Below are 17,289 nucleotides of genomic sequence, written 5' to 3'. Positions count from 1 at the left end.
GTCGTCAGCGTCCTATGATCTGAGGAGAGAGAAAAAAAACAGCCTCCATTGTTTCCAATAAAATCTTGAGAAAGATCCTGTCTGGCCATGGGAATTTATTCACTTCAATGTGTACCAATATCTGCAACACTTCTTCCTTTTTGACAAAGCCATGCTTCAGAATATTATTGTACCCCTCCACTTACAATCCACTTTGAAACAAGAAGCCCTCCTGCTTCAAAACATCCACTATTGTCCCTGTATCTAACAAGACCAAGGTAACATGACTGAATGACCAGCGACCTTTCAATAATAAGAAAATGCTTTGAGAGGCTGGTCAAGGATTACATCTGCAGCATGCTAACACCCACAATGGACCCCTACAATTCACCTACTGATGCAACCCGATCAACAGATGATGCAATAGCCACAATTCTACACACCATCCTTACACATCTGGAGAAGAAGGATGCTTATGTGAGAATGCTGTTTTTGGACTACAGTTCAGCATTCAACACCTTAATTCCCTCCAGGCTCGACAAGAAGCTCAGAGACCTTGGCCTTCACCCTACCTTGTGCAGCTGGATCCTGAACTTTCTGTCAGATCGCTGGCAGGTGGTAAGTGTGGGCTCCCTCATCTCTGCTCCACTGACCCTCAACACAGGTGCCCCCCAGGGCTGTGTCCTAAGCCCCCTCCTTTACTCTCTGTATACCCATAACTGTGTTGCCATCACAGCTCCAATTTGCTAATTAAATGTGCTGACAATACTATGTTGATTGGCCTTATCTCAAATAATAATGAGGCAGTCTACAGAGAAGAAGTCATCACTCTGACACAGTGATGTCAAGAAAACAACCTCTCCCTCAATGTCACAAAAAACAAGAGAGCTGGTTGTGGACTACAGGAGGAACAGAGACAGGCTAACCCTTATAGACATCAACGGATCTGGTGTTGAGAGGATGAACAGCTTTAAGTTCCTCGGCATACACATCACTGAGGATCTCACGTGGTCTGTACATACCGGCTGTGTGGTGAAAAAAAAACACTACAGCTCCTCTTTCACCTCAAACAGTTGAAGAAGTTTGGCATGAGTTCACAAATCCTGAGGACTTTCTACAGGGGCACAATTGAGAGCATCCTGACTGGCTGTATCACTGCCTGGTATGGGACCTGTACTTCCCTCAATCGAAGGACTTGGCAAAGAGTGGAGCGGACAGCCCAGCACATCTGTAGATATGAACTTCCCACTATTTAGGACATTTACAGAGACATGTGCGTAAAAAGGGCCCAAAAGATCATTGGGGACCTGAGTCACTGCAACCACAAACTGTCCCAGCTGCTACCATCCCGGAAACGGTACCGCAACATAAAAACCAGGATCAACAGGCTCCAGGGCAGCTTTTTCAACCGGCCCATCAGACAATTAATTCACACAGATACAATTGTATTTCTATGCTATATTGACTGTCCTGTTGTACAGACTATTTATTACAAATTGCACATTGCACATTCAGACAGAGACGTAATGTAAAGATTTTTACTCCTCAAGTATGTGAAGGATGTAAGAAATAAAGTCAGTTCAATTCAATCTTCCACATCTTTCTCCTTGGTGAATGCTAGATGAGAAGTATTCACTTAGAATCCACATCCTGATTCTCCTGAACCATATGTTTAGGTAAAGTATGTTCTGAGGATCTAGTGTAAAAGTGATATTGTGTATACAATGGGTGGCTCTTCCCAGAACCATCAAGGATGGCTATTATTTCAACTCAGCAAATGCAACTTATTTTATATATTATCAAGGATGGCAGCAAACAAACTCTCCACATTAGTCCATAATCATTTCTGCCTACTTGGCACACACTCAAATAACACATTGCTGATGTTCAATTATCATTAAACTCTATAATTGAGCCTGTGAAATCTTAACCATGGATTTAAAATCTGAAGGTATTCAGGAATGGGATCTAAAAGCAAATCAGTTAAAAACTATTTATTTCCATTTGTGTTTCCTTTTCTATTATCCTCCGCTGTTCTCAATTTTGCCCCTTCTGCAAAACAAAGTCCTAGAGTTAACGTACCTGTGGGATGCTTGCTATTATTGAAGTAAATCATGCAGGTGGCTGTGAGGTGCTCAGGAAATGGAAGAGAAATTGCTTCAGGAAGCTGCTCCTTATGACATTTACAGGTCCAAAGATGACTGACAATTGCCCAAGCTCTTCAATAAAAGTAAATGTCTGTTATGCAGTGTGAAGGAGTGAATAATAAAAAGTCAAGGATATTTTACCCATGAAATTGGAGATTTATACCCTTCCTTTTACATCTACTCTTCATTCTGTCTCTGGTCCAAAATCTGCTTGCCATTTTGTGCATGGAATTTCTGCCACCACAAATTAGGCCTTTCTCTGCTGCACAAGTTGTCTATGTCTATTACTTTAGAGTTCTGGTATAATTACACACAAAAAGGATGCATAATGCAATTAAGGAAAGCAGAAATAATGTCTCCTCTGTCACCTGCAATTTTAAATAACTCACTGACTGTGCACCGTGGTGGTAAGGTTAATGGAACCACTTTGTAATATTTACATGGAATATTTCTATACCAACTATGAAGTTTTTTTCTGCAATAACAAAAGCAGGTGATGGGGAAAAGTATTAAACAGACTAGGAACACTTATTCATGGAGAATTGCCAGCCAATTTTGTTTTTTGCTGCTGATAAATAAGTTCGTGGGTAATGATTCACTATCATACCAGTCAAAACAAATTTGATCATTGTGCATTCATAAACAGGATGGTTTCTTGAACTATGTGTATGTTGCCATTGTGATGTTATTATCATACTGTGCATAACTTATTGTTTGAATTCACCATAACACTATATTTCATAAGTGACTGAACAGTCAATGTTACACTTTGCTATCTTCTTGAATCTTGCACATTCCTTTTTGAAAAAAAGTTCCAGTACAGGAGAACAGCAAAGTAAATTTTAAATCCTTCACCATTTCAGAAATGAGCAGAAGGAAGAGATGGCGCTGAAGTGAATTATGGAATTGGGACTGGAACTGTTTTCAGGAATCAAGATGGAAAATACGACCTGCCTCCAACACAAAAACAGATGAGTAAAATGCTGGCAAAGAGCAGTTAGTGCAGTGTAGAATTTTCAAATTCTCCAAAGGCCACAGTTGGGATATTTAAAAACAACTCAATGTGCATATCCTCTACCTCTTTTTTCCCTCAGTGAGTCTGTTTAGGATGGCCAAGACTTGTAATCAGAGTTTTATGGCATTGATCCACATACAAGAACTGTGAAGACCTTGAATAATTTGTCAAGCTTCTGTTGATCCGCAATGTCATTGAAGTACAGAACACAGGATCCTGTTCATCCAGATGGACCGGTGACAGATGAAATAATCTGGCATGCCAACAACTTCAGCAGAGTGGTCCTCAACTTTGATCTTTCAAGAATGATGGAACATTTTCTAGGCTTGAATTTTGTGCTGAGTCTTTATTTCAACAGAGCAGATAAGAAAACATATTGAACAAAACAATAAATAAAGCAAGTGATCTGTAGCAGAAAACCAATTCTTCCTGATATTACATCGCCTTTTTTCCTTCAACGGGGTCGCTAGTTATTATCTATTGATATTTGTTTGCAATTAATCATTACTACTATTCAGGTAAAAATCCTGGAGATTATCCACAGAAAATAAAATCAGATATCAAGGAACACAGCTCATCTATTCCACTGTTTTTATGAGTTTACTCTGATATGCATATTTTCTCCATGTAACTAGTATAGGGAGGATTACTTGTCATAATAATTTAGAGTGGAACATGAATGAGCAAACATGTTTACTGTGCAGCTGTACGGTATGATTGTGATATAACTTGTATGTGGAACTAGGGATCCGGGAATACAGATCCATAATTCTTTGAAAGTGGCATTACAGGCAGGTAAGGTCGTAAGGAGAGCTTTCAGCACATTGGCCTTTATAAATCAAAGTACTGAGTCCAGCAGTTGGGATGTTATGTTGAAGTTGGATAACATGACAGTGAGGCCTAATTAGGTGTATAGTGTCCACCTCTGGTCACCAAAATACAGGAAAGATGACAATAAGACTGAAAGAGTGCAGGGAAAATTTACAAGGATGTTGCCAGGACGCGAAGACCTGAGTTATAGGGAAACATTGAATAGCTTAAGGCTTTACTCACTAGAGCATAAGAAAATAGAGATATACAAAATTATGAGGGGTATAGATAGGGTAAATGCAAGCAGGCTTTCTCCACTGTGTTTGGGTGAGACTAGAGCTAGAGGTCAAAGGTCAATGGTGAAAAGTGATATGCTTAAGGGGAACACTCAGAGAGTAGTGAGAGTGTGGAATGAGCTGACAGCGTAAGTGGTGGATGGAAGGGCTCGATTTCAAAATGTAAGCATAATTTTGTATTGGTACATGGATAGGAGGGTTATGGAGGGTTATGTCTGAGTTCAGGTCAATAGGACTAGATAGGCTGAAGGACATGTTTTGTGCTTTAGTATACTGTGCCTCTATGCCTCTATGATTCTACAACATTATGAACCAGAATTCTATTCAAAACCTGCAGAGGAAATGAACATACTTGAAATAAAGCAGAAGAGAACAGAAATTGAACATTACAACGTGTAAATACAAAGACCAGTTGTAACAAAGATGAAACTTGGCAGCATTTGCCAATGACAGTCTATAAAACTGTTGGCATCAGCTGGAGCTTGCTATGGGTCTCTCAAAGCTGTTGCAGTGCCGAATACAGAGACTGCAATCAAAGTACAATCAGGGATTTAGTGATAGTCTCAAAATATTACACTTATTATTGCAGGGAAAACAGTAAAAATGTTATAGCTTGTTCTATAAGTTTTCAATGGCATAGTATATCTTCCCAGCTGAATTCCATCTTGAGGACTATTAAACTAATTTTATAACTGTGGTGTCATTTCCCACCCTCTGATTAAAAATCATACCAATAGACATAATGACAAAAATAATATGTTTTTTGAATATTTTCTGTCATCATAGTCCAAACTGTGCATAACAGCCTTTATTTTGTTTTTTTTCCAAAACAATTCAAAAGTTAAGTAAGTCTTTCTAATTTATCATTATGAAGGAGTTGTTCACTCTGACTGCTTAGTTAGAATGTTTGATGACATAACTTTTGACAGATAGCAGAGATCAGCTATGAAAGATAGCCTCAGCAAAAGAATAAAACACTCAGTAGCCACTTTTTTAGATTCAACTGTACACCCTCCCATTGTTGCAAATATCTGATCAGCCAATCATGTGGCAGCAATTCAATACATAAAATTATGCAGACATGGGCAAGAGGTTCATTTGTTGTTTAGACCAAACATCAGGGAAGGGGAAGAAAAGATATTTAAGTGACTTTGTCTGTAGAATGATTGTTGATGCCAGACGGGTGGTTTGAGTATCAGTAGCTCCTGGGATTTTCACACACAATAGTCTCTGGGGTTTACAGAGAATGGTGCAAAGATGAGAAGGATCCAGTGAGCAGCAGTTCTATCAGTGAAAGAGCCTTGTGAATGAAAGACCTCAGAGGAGAATGGTTATGCTGGTTCAAGCTGACAAGAAGATGTAAGTAACTCAAGTAACCATGCTTTACAACTTTGGTGTTCAGAAGAACATCGCTGAATTGAATGCACAACACGTCAAACCTTGAAGGAGATAGCCCACAACAGCAGAAGAACATGGACATACACTTATTGGCTACTTTAGTAGATACAGGAGGTCCCTAATAAAGTGGCCACTAAGTGTATATCCCAAAGATCCATTGTCTTTGCAGACAAATTCGTCCTGTCTCTTTTGTCATAGACTTAAAAACTCTAAACAAAACAATCATAACAGTGCTTTCCTTGTGTAGTGAAAGCAATTGCTAATGCATGGTATTTTAATTGAGTAAGTTTGTAGATAATCCCTCCTCCCAGCCATTTACTTTTCCGCTATTATTTAACTGTATTCTGAAGATATGAAACAATTTGATCAAAAGAGAATTTCAAATGCTTCCTGTGCTTTGAAGTCCAGACAGAACAGATTCCCTTTGCTGGTATGTTACTGGTGAATGACCCAGTTTTCATTTGCTTGAAGCATTCATTAAAATGGACCAAATGTGTGTTTGATTATCTTAAAGTAACAACAGGAGTACGTTTTAAAATAGAGGATAAAAAGACAGTGCTGGAAATAGATAGCTAATAATAAACATTTCAAAAACCCTTCCTTTAAACATATAGTTTATTCTAATTGTGCCTCTATTGTAAAGCTGTGCCTGCCTTTCTTCAGAACACACTCTCTGTCCGTTTTCAGTTAGCTTCATAAATTTTGCTTCAGCCCAACACTTCTTCATTTCCAAAGAATGCCCAGTAGCAAGTAGGTTGCTGGAAAAGAATGTAAATGATCAGAAAAAAAAATAATTGGACTGAAGTAAATTCAAATATTGACACAAGACTAAGATAATTCATTTATATACTACTGTAAAGGTCTACAAAGTGCCCAGATGGAAAGAGCCAATTCCTCAAATTAATAATAACAATCTGAAAGGAGGTACTTATGAAGATTCTTGACATATCAAAATGCAGTTAGAAGCTTCCAGAAAACCAATATAATTCTTCCATTATAACTCATAAGAAACTTAAATTCAAGTAATCAGTGAGATCACTTTTTCCTGTGACCAGAGAGCAATGAGCTTGCTTGCTTACCAAAACAATGGGTGACAGGCCAGTTAATCTTAAAACCTTTTCCTGGCCTTGATGAAGGCTGTTGATAGGAATTTGCTGTCAGCAGGGTTAGGGAAATAGAGCAAAAGTACAGCTCTAAGGGACTGTGACTCTTATTTATGCCTTTCTTGTTTGTCAGTGAGGCTCTGGTAAACTAGGCAGAACTACATTTATGCAGCACCTTTTGAATTTTCGGAAGATTCCAACTCAGTATGCAGCCACTAGTATGTTTCCAAGGCATAGTTGATGCTATAATCTAACTAATTACTTGAAGCAAAATCCTACTGAATTGCAATTAAGTAAAACAAACAAGCAATATAATTTCATTGCATGTAGCTGAACGATAACTTTTCATCAAGACATTAGAATAACTCATCTGTTCTTCTTTTATTATTGCTAGGGGATCTATTCTACTTACTGATGGGTTTCTGTTGAACATTTCTTCCAAAGCTTCTAATGATCCAGCAATCTCTATATAGAGGTGTCTACCCAGATTATCTACACCAGCCTCGGGATTGTGCTTTAATTCAGGATCTTTTGACTCTGTACCACTGAGAAAAGATTAATAACTGGAAAATTTTTATCTAGAGCAAGATAGAAAAGAATGGAGAATATTTTGGCTGTGGGTTATGCATATTTAAAGCAAATTTGACAAGGGAGTTGGGTCTCAAAACTACCACTCTCTGAATACATGCTTGTTCTAGCAAACAAGGAACATGGTAGATTAGATGCTAGACTATCAATTCTGCCATTTGACTTTCAAAACAAGACCAAGCCAATGCTGAAACATACATTTTGTTGGATTTAATATTCCTGTGTGAATTAAGATGGCCAGCCTACTAGTAGTTCCTAGTACATAAGGGTTTATAACAATAAATATCTCCTAAATTGGAATTGGAAAAGGATCTCACATTGGCCTGAGAATAGTTAATAAAGATGTGCAATCTTGCTGTTGAAATACTTCTTTAGGATAAGCTGGAAGAACATTGTTTTGCATTTGGAAATGCTTGAATCTGAGAGACTAGTTGGGAGGTGAGAGTTCTAAAACCTTTTATTTTATTAATAAAATCTAATCAGTTGGGAAATTCTCTAATCTGACACCACCAAAGGCCTGAACGTGCTGGGGGTTTTTTTGTGAGTTTTACCATATCTCCTTTGGGGAGCAAGGGGAGCATTTAGAGAACAATGATCAATATATTGTAAGGTTATATAAAATTATAGAAGATGATTAGGCAAACATTCAAAGGAATGGTGAAAAGAAGTAATGATCCACATACTTGTTTTGTTAGCAAAAGTGAAGCCTAAGGGCTGTTGAATGCTTGTTGACAGAAATTATGGGCTATCGGAGAATGTTTTTCAGATGATAGGCAAATACAAAGTGGTGTTAGCCTGTCATGTCAGAATTACTGATCTTTCAGATATACATTAATAACTGAGAGTTGTGTATTTAGAACAATTTCAAAGCTTGCTGATAATGTGAAAATCAGAAATGTACAAAACAATGAGGAAAACAATAACAAGCTAAGAATTAAAACAGGAAATGCAGGAAATACTTCACAAGTGAGGGAGCATCTATACAAAGAGAAACAGAGTTAATCTTTCAAGATGAAAGTCCTTCATCGTGCCTTGTCAGGGCACATTGCATCTTCTAGAACTTAATATTGAATCCAACATTTTGAGTAACTTACTATCTGAATTAGCTATTTAGTTGTAGGTTATTCATCTGTAATGTTAACTTGGTTTTTCGTTCTCCACATCAGCAACTCCAATCTGTATTTTACAGCTTTAACAAGTTCTTTTTTTTTCCCTTTCTTTAATTGCCCCTCCCCTGAATCTATTAACCAGATTGTCCCACTATTGTTGCGATAACCTTAGCAACCCAGGCTTCACTCTTATTAAAGGTGTTCACTTTGTCCGACCCATCCCTCCCCCATCTTCTCTGCAAGTTAAAGCTATGTTGCTTTAAATCAATTTTCCAGTACTGTTAGAGTTTCTCAACCTAAAACTGTTTATATTTCAGAAATCCAACATCTGCAATCTTTTTGGATTTTTTTGAGTTAATTGGTAGTATTTTAAAAGAAGCGTATGAAAAAAAATTGAAGGCTGGTGCAACATACATGAATCTTGACTTTATCGGTGTAGGACATAGAAAAGCAGTACTGATTTGCAGAAGCATCATAAATGACAGGGTCTGAACCTATAGGGTATTGTTGAAAAACTCATTTTAAAATAGATAGATAGATAATAGATACATTGTTGATTCCAAAGGAAATACAGTGTCACAGTGGCATTAAAAAGTGCGCTGATACACAAATATTAGAAGAGAAGTAAGGAAGGATGTAAATAAGTTACCTTAAAATAAAATGTACAAGATTTACAAGTCAATGATTAGAAGATTTACAAGATTTACAAGTTCACACAGATAAGATGGTGGTGCAAGAATTAGTATAATATAAACCAGTAATGGGTGCACATTCACACCGTCCAGATAAGAAGCAATGGTAGGATTGCACAGTATCGCATAGGGTGTCCGCAACAGCAGTGTGTGGTAAACAGAGCTTAAACAGAATTCTGGTCAACAGAGGTTAATAATAGTCTAACAGGAGGGTGTCATCACTTCCCCGGCTATATACTGACTCATTACAGAGCCTAATGGTCAAGTGTCAGAACTATTTCATATAGCACTCTTTGGAGCAACACAGTTGTCTTAGTCTATTACTGAAAGTGCTCCTCTGTTCAGCCAAGGTGGCATGTAGACGGTGAGAAACATTATCCAAAATCTCAAGACCATAGATACAGAGGAGAATAACTGAAATGGTATCAGGGATGAAATGTGGGATTCTGGAGCAGAACAAATGAAAATGAAAGGGATATTTGATAGAAGTGAAGTATCCAAAATTTATTAAGGGCTTTGATGAGTAGTAAAGGAAAACTGTTACCAATGGCAGAACAAGTGATAATTAGTGAATAATAACTTAAGGTAATAGATCAAAAGACCAGAGACAACATGAAGAAAGCATACTTGACCAGAAAGTTGTACCTAAAAAGGTAACAAAGATAAATTTGCCAAGAAGATTCCAAAAGAAAAATGGTCACATACCCAGTAAGGGGAAATTTTGATTTAATTTTTATAAGCTTGCTAATCAGGCAGATTTCTAGGCCGAGCACCTGTGAAGTGTAAAATTATATTTTGCACTATTAAAGCTCTTTGATACGTGGGGAAAGCCAATCTTCTATGTTTCTCATCTGGCGTTATCTATTTTTTGTCAATATTCAGGAACAAGAGTCAAGTCAGGTCAATATTATTTATAATGAGATCCAATATTTGGTTAGAATCCTAACCAAGTGTACAATTGAATGTGCAAACAGTGCTTCAGATGTCTGGATATATTGCAAGTAAGCCCATGAGACAGCAGCTAGTATTATGAATTTGGCTGCATTCTCTACAATATTGAGAGAGCACATATTTTGACTGATGATTTTCAGGAACTACTAGCATCAAAGGTGCTCAAGCAGGAGGTTATTCCTTTTCATTTATAAACTGATACATGAGCATACAATTGTAAAGTTGCCTGACCTCTCTGGCTACCACAGATTATAGTTACGTTTCCTATCAAAATGATGACAGGCATATCTTGAGTGATATGAAAAATAATACTGAATTAACTAATTTTTACATACTGTAACCTCAAGTTTTATGCAAAATTCTAAACATATACCACTGAAAAGATGTTAAGTGCCAATTAAAATTGCTGGAGTTCCATAAGGAATTTCATCGTAAGCTCAGAATTGGGAATGTTGTCTCATGATATTAAAAAATTAAATTCCATTCGTAATTCATCATCAAATAAAGAAGTCCATGCCTGCATAGAGCAAGATCTAGATATCATTAAGGTATGGATTGATAAGCTGCAAATTTTGCAGGCCATAAAAGTGCCGGACGGCTCCCACAATAGAGTCCAATCAACTACGCGTGACATTCGATGAAATTACAATTACAGAGTTTCCCACCATCAACAGTCTAGGGGATGGGAGGGGTTAGGGAAGGGCATTATCTTTATTTGTAAGATCTACCAGACCAATCATGTAAACCAAACTAATCAAAGCACCAACTGTTGACTGAAGGAGGAAGAATCGGAGGTCCATGAACCAATCCTCATTAGGGAATCAGAAACAGAATCAGAATCAGGTTTATTATCACTGGCATGTGTCGTGAAATTTGTTGACTTAGTAGCAGCAGTTCAATGCAATATGTAATATAGAAAAAAAGGAAAAATAATAATAATAAATAAATAAATCAATTACGCTATACATATATTGAACAAGTTAAAATTCATGCAAAAAACGGAAATAATATATATTAAAAAAAGGTAAATAGTTTCAATGTCCATTTAGGAATCGGATGGCAGTGGGAAAGAAGCTGTTCTTGAATTGCTGAGTGTGTGCCTTCAGACTTCTGTACCTCCTACCTGATGGTAACAGTGAGAAAAGGGCATGCCCTGGGTGCTGGGGGTCTTTAATAATGGACGCTGCCTTTCTGAAACACCGCTCATTGAAGATTTCCTGGGTACTTTGTAGACTAGTACCAAAGATGAAGCCAACTAAATTTACAGCCTCTGCAGCTTCTTTTAGTCTTGTGCAGTAGCCCCCCCCCCCCACCTCCCATACCAGACAGTGATGCAGAACAGAGGATCTATACTGCGACCAGCACATAAGTATCATTACAAAGTTGGGATGGCATCTCCTCTACTTTCTTAGAAATTTGCACAGATTTGATAGGTCAACTAGAACTTTTGAGAAACTTCTATAGATGCTGGTATGGAAATACCAATGTCCAACAACTGAAAAGACTACAAAAAATATTGGATACAGTCCAGGACATCACAAGCAAAGACCTCCCCACCACTGAGTGTACCTACAGTGCATTGGCCTTCATCAATCATGGGATTGAGTTCAGGAGCCGAGTAGTAATGTTGCAGCTATATAGGACCCTGGTCAGCCCCTACTTGGAGGACTGTGCTCAGTTCTGTTTGCCTCACTACAGGAAGGATGTGGAAGCCATAGGAAGGGTGCAGAGGAGATTTACAAGGATGTTGCTTGGATTGGGGAGCATGCCTTATGAGAACAGGTTGAGTGAACTCGGACTTTTTTCCTTGGAGCGACGGTGGATGAAAAGTGACCTGATAGAGGTGTATAAGATGATGAGAGGCATTGATCGTGTGGATAGTCAGAGGCTTTTTCCCAGGGCTGAAATGGCTACCATGAAAGGTTACAATTTTAAGGTGCTTGGAAGCAGGTACAGAGGAGATGTCAGGAGGAAATTTTTTATGCAGAGAGAGGTGAGTGCGTGGAATGGGCTGCTGGCAACGGTGGTGGAGGCGGATACAATGGGGTCTTTTAAGAGACTCCTGGACAGGTACATGGAGCTCAGAAAAATAGAGGGTGTAAGGGTAACCCTACGTAATTTCTCAGGTAAGGACATGTTTGGCACAGCTTTATGGGCTGAAGGGCCTGTATTCTGCTGTTGGTTTTCTATGTTTCTAAACACTGCAATAAGAAAGGAGCATCCATCATCAAGGCCCCCTACCATCCAGGCCATGTTCTTTTCTCGCTGCTGCCATCAGGAAGAAGGCACAGAAGCCTGAGGTTACACATCACCAGGTTCAGGAACAGTTATTGTCCTTCAACCAGCAAGCTCAAAAAGGTTCAAAGGTTCATTTTATTGTCAAAGTGTCATGGTCCCACTTGGCAATTCCCCATTACCTCTTTAATTGGGCCCTAACCCCCTTGCCTGATTTCCAGTCATTCCCAGTTCAGCAAATCACACACACACCTGCTTCCCATCAGTAACTGCAGGATAAAAACCCTGGAATCACAACAAGGAACTGCCAGTTTGTTGGTCAACTCTTGTATGACTAACCTCATTTCATGGTTATTTAGGACCGTCAGTTCTAAGTTCTACATTGTCTTCTGGATTCTCCACGTGAACCTTGTCTCTTTATAAAGACTCTCCAAGATACCGGCTCTCTGTTTGCAGTGGTACTAACGCCTAACGACTCTGCCTCAGCGCCTGTGTCCTGCTCCTGCGTTCATCCCCAGCCACGTCCTTGCGACACAAAGTACGCATGTACAATATGGCCCTTGTGGCTAAAGGGATCAGGGGGTATGGAGAGAAAGCAGGTACAGGGTTCTGAGTTGGATGATCAGCCATGATCATACTGAATGGCGGTGCAGGCTCAAAGGGCCGAATGGCCTACTCCTGCACCTATTTTCTATGTTTCTATGTAACTCTGATATTTGTCTTCTTCAGATAGCCATGAAATACAGAGAGGCCATATATCAACTCCCCCTTGAAAAGGAGTAACAAAGCTCACAAACCCCAAAATACCCCTTACTTCCCCCACAGGAAAAATAACAGTAACAATAGCATCAAATCCCCCATCCCTCCCCCACAGGGAAAATAAAACAGTGACAATAGCATCAAATCCCATATCCCTCCCCATAGGGACAAAAAAGCTCTAATAACTAATATCCTGACCATTTCACTTGCAGAGGAAAAAACCAATAGCAACAAATCCCCAACCCCTCTCCCAAAAGGAAAAAACAGTGACCATAACAATCCCCGATCCCCTCACTCACAAAAAAAGAACAGCGACAGTAGCATCAAAAAGCCCTGGTACACTGCCCCACCCTCACACATACAGAGCTAACAGATCACCAATCAAGAAAGAAAATGCCAAACAACCAAAGGAGACCTACATAAAGTACAGCCCAATAATCACATAAATCTCAGAACATCGGACTGTCCTTCCATGACTCAGAGCTCATGTCTGGTCCAAATTGTCCGGTGACTTCCGTTGGGAGTAATCGCTGACCGTCTAGCCTCCATTAAGCAATTGCTGACAGTCTGGCCTCCATTGGGAGCGATCGCTGAACACCACCCCCCCCCCCCCCCCCACATTCACCTCGGTGGCCCCTATAGGAAGTGATCACTGACCAGGTCCAAACACTGCTGACCCAGCAGCCTCCATTGGGAGTGATAGCTGACCCCCTCGATGTTAATCTTCGTCACCGCTTCGAGATGGAGCCTTCCATGACCGTGCATCCCATCTCTGGTCTTTTTCATGAGTCACTCGTGTTCTCGGTCCTTTTTGCATCCTTGTCTCTGTTCTCCACGAGGCAGCTCTCTGGATGCAGCAGAGCACTAGATCCTCCCATCGAGTTCCGAACTGCATGTCACAGGCTCCAGCAGTTTCCATTACACAAAAAAGACAATAAGAACAAGCAGAAAGCGTAGAAAAAGTGAACTAATACACAAGATATTTTCTATCTGGAAGAAATACCTGAGGAATTGTTGTTCACAGGCAACATCTTGAACCAGCTGCTGAACCAGCATGAATACCTTCACTGTCCTCAACTCTGAGCTGATTCTACAACCTGTGGACTCACTTTGAAGGATTCTACAACTCATGTTCTCATTAGTCATTTCCTTATTTATGTTTCTGTGTTTGCAATTTGTCTTCTTTTGCATATTGGCTGGTTTCCAGCCTTTGTAGATAACTTTGTATTTTTTGTTCTACTGTGAATGCCTGCAAGAAAGTTAACCTCAAGACAGTATATGGTGACAAATATGTACTTTGATGATAACTTTATTTTGAACTCTGATGTCTAGTGTAAATGCCATGTCCGGACCCAGATCAGAGACTGGGTTTCCCATACTGGGTGGCTCACTTCCTACTACTCCAAAGCCTTTCCACCATCCACAAGTCATTGGGTATGAACATGATACAATGCTTTCTACTCAATTGGTTGAATGAAGAGCCAGCAGCTCTCAAAAAGCTTGATAACATCCCAACCAAGCAGTCCACTTCACTGACAATCCATCAACAATCCTAAACAATTATTCCCTCCATTAATATCACACAGTATCTGTAGAGTGTACCATTTACAAAGTGCATACAATGACTTGCTCAGGCTTATCCAATGGCACATCCCCAGTCTGTGATCTCCACCCTGTAACAGTTAGTACAAACCTGAAGTTTTGTGATTCTGCATGCTCAAGTGGTCTTACGGTAATTATATAAATTAGATAAGGGAAGCTTATTGAAGTACAGACTTTATGCTGACTTGAAGCTTAAGCCAACCTGTGCCCACACAAGATGAATGGCTTAACAGTTCTCTTAATATCCAACATGTTTCAAGGTGCTTCTTTTCATAAAAGGTGCTGTAAAGAAATGACATTTAACCCTAAAATTGAAAACTTATCTTCATGACAAAATGTTCTTGCATATAAAACCTCAATATAAACTGCTTAATTGAATAAAAAAAGGTGGACAAGAGAGAATTTGCTTCTGAAACCAACTAAATCGTTGTTAAATGTAATTCATTCAGTTCCAGCAGATTATTTCTAGTGTATTTTCCATGATATGTGATGAAATAGCCCAAGGTGAAGACTTTTGAAGTAGAAACCATATTAAATTTGGTTTGCTTATCATTTTAATATATTGCTGGAGTTTTTTTGAATAGGTATAACATGATAGTCTTGGGGGAAGAAACTCTTTTTCTCAGTTGCTTTCATTCTTTCAATTCATTCCATTTTTTTTCCATTATTTGAGAAGCAGAGATGAATTTATCAAAACCCACAAAATGGAACAATATCATGAATAAAAAAAGACAACATAAATCTGTAAGTGGCAACACATCAGGCACACAGGATTTTCATCTTCAGAACCCAGAACCTTGTTGGTCAGTACTAACATTCATGATTCAAATATGCCAGTACCTGAGGCAACTGGAAGTGTAGTGTAAGATAAACTGAAAGGATTAAGAGATATTGCATAATGGAAGCATGATCCACTTGCTTGAGGGAAGATCAGATGTACAGGTATCTTTAACCTGCAGTGTACTATCCATCCCAAGATAATTCCTGTCATAATTGCGGCATCCAAAAACATGCAGCGTTGACTGTTAGCTGACTGAATTTTTGGTTAGCAAACTAATCTTGGTTGATATGTTGATTAATGTGATTTATCAGAACAAGTCTATTGTTTGGCATGAAAAGCCTATGCTCATTCTTCTTTATAATAAATTTGTAAGAGAAAAGAGGTTGAAGACTTTGGTTTAGTGTTGAAAAATTACACACCAGTAAGTTAGTAACAGGCACCTTTATGTGTGAACATTTATTATTCCCAAACTTTAATGAAGATGTACTTTTAGACATTTTTATTAGAAATCTCTATGAATGTGCTAGCACGTTTGCTACTTCCATCACACAGAATGATTTTTATTTAGTCAGATTTTTCTTTATAAGCAGCAGCAGCTATTTTGATCTTGATCAAGGCATATGGGCATTAAACTGGGTCATCCCCAAAATTATGATATAGAATTAGTGCAGGCCCATTGATTGCAATGCAGGAAACGTACCAACTTTGTGCTCTCTGTCATTATATTAATTCTGCCATTTTTGTCATCAATGCAAGATCAGTTGTGGTTCAGAAAGAAGTCAGTCTTTCAACACACCCTTCTCTTAGACTTTTTCAACTTTACCCAACAAATTACTGTAGTTATAAGATTACACTAGCAGCTGAATAAAAGCATCATCATCATCATCAGTATGTATTGTATCATATGACATGCATGATAATTGTCTTTGACCATGATTGTTCTAGAAACATAAAAACATAGAAAACCTACAGCTGAATACAGGCCCTTCGGCCCACAAAGTTGTGTCGAACACATCCCCACCTTAGAAATTACTAGGCTTCCCTATAGCCCTCTATTTTACTAAGCTCCATGTACCTATCAAAAAGCATCTTAAAAGATCCTATCATATCTGCCTCCACCACGCTGCCAGCAGCCCATTCCACGCACTCACCGCTCTCTGAGTAAAAAACTTACCCCTGACATCTCCTCTGTACCTACTCCCCAGCACCTTAAACCTGTGTCCTCTTGTGGCAACCATTTCAGCCCTGGGAAAAAGCCTCTGACTATCCACACAATCAATGCCTCTTGTCATCTTGTACACCTCTATCAGGTCACCTCTCATCTCCTTCGCTCCAAGGAGAACAGGCAGAGTTCACTCAACCTATTCTCATAAGGCATGCTCCCCAATCCAGGTAACATCCTTGTAAATCTCCTCTGCACCCTTTCTATGGCTTCCACATCCTTCCTGTAGTGAGGTGACCAGAACTGAGCACAGTACTCCAAGTGGGGTCTGACCAGGGTCCTATATAGCTGCAACATTACCGCTTGGCTCCTAAATTCAATTCCACAATTGATGAAGGCCATTACACCATATGCCTTCTTAACCACAGAGTCAACCTGCACAGCTGCTTTGAGCATCCTGTGGACTCGGACCCCAAGATCCCTCTGATCCTCCACATTGCCAAGAGTCTTACCATTAATACCATATTCTGCCATCATATTTGACCTACCAAAATGAACCACTTCACATTTATCTGGGTTTAACTCCACCTGCCACTTCTCAGCCCAGTTTTGCATCCTATCAATGTCCCGCTGTAACCTCTGACAGCCCTCCACACTATCCA

The sequence above is a fragment of the Hemitrygon akajei genome, chromosome 10 (assembly GCF_048418815.1).
Source record: "Hemitrygon akajei chromosome 10, sHemAka1.3, whole genome shotgun sequence".
Classification (NCBI taxonomy): domain Eukaryota; kingdom Metazoa; phylum Chordata; class Chondrichthyes; order Myliobatiformes; family Dasyatidae; genus Hemitrygon; species Hemitrygon akajei.
The sequence above is the reverse complement of the archived record's forward strand: the minus strand, read 5'-3'. Positions refer to the sequence as shown.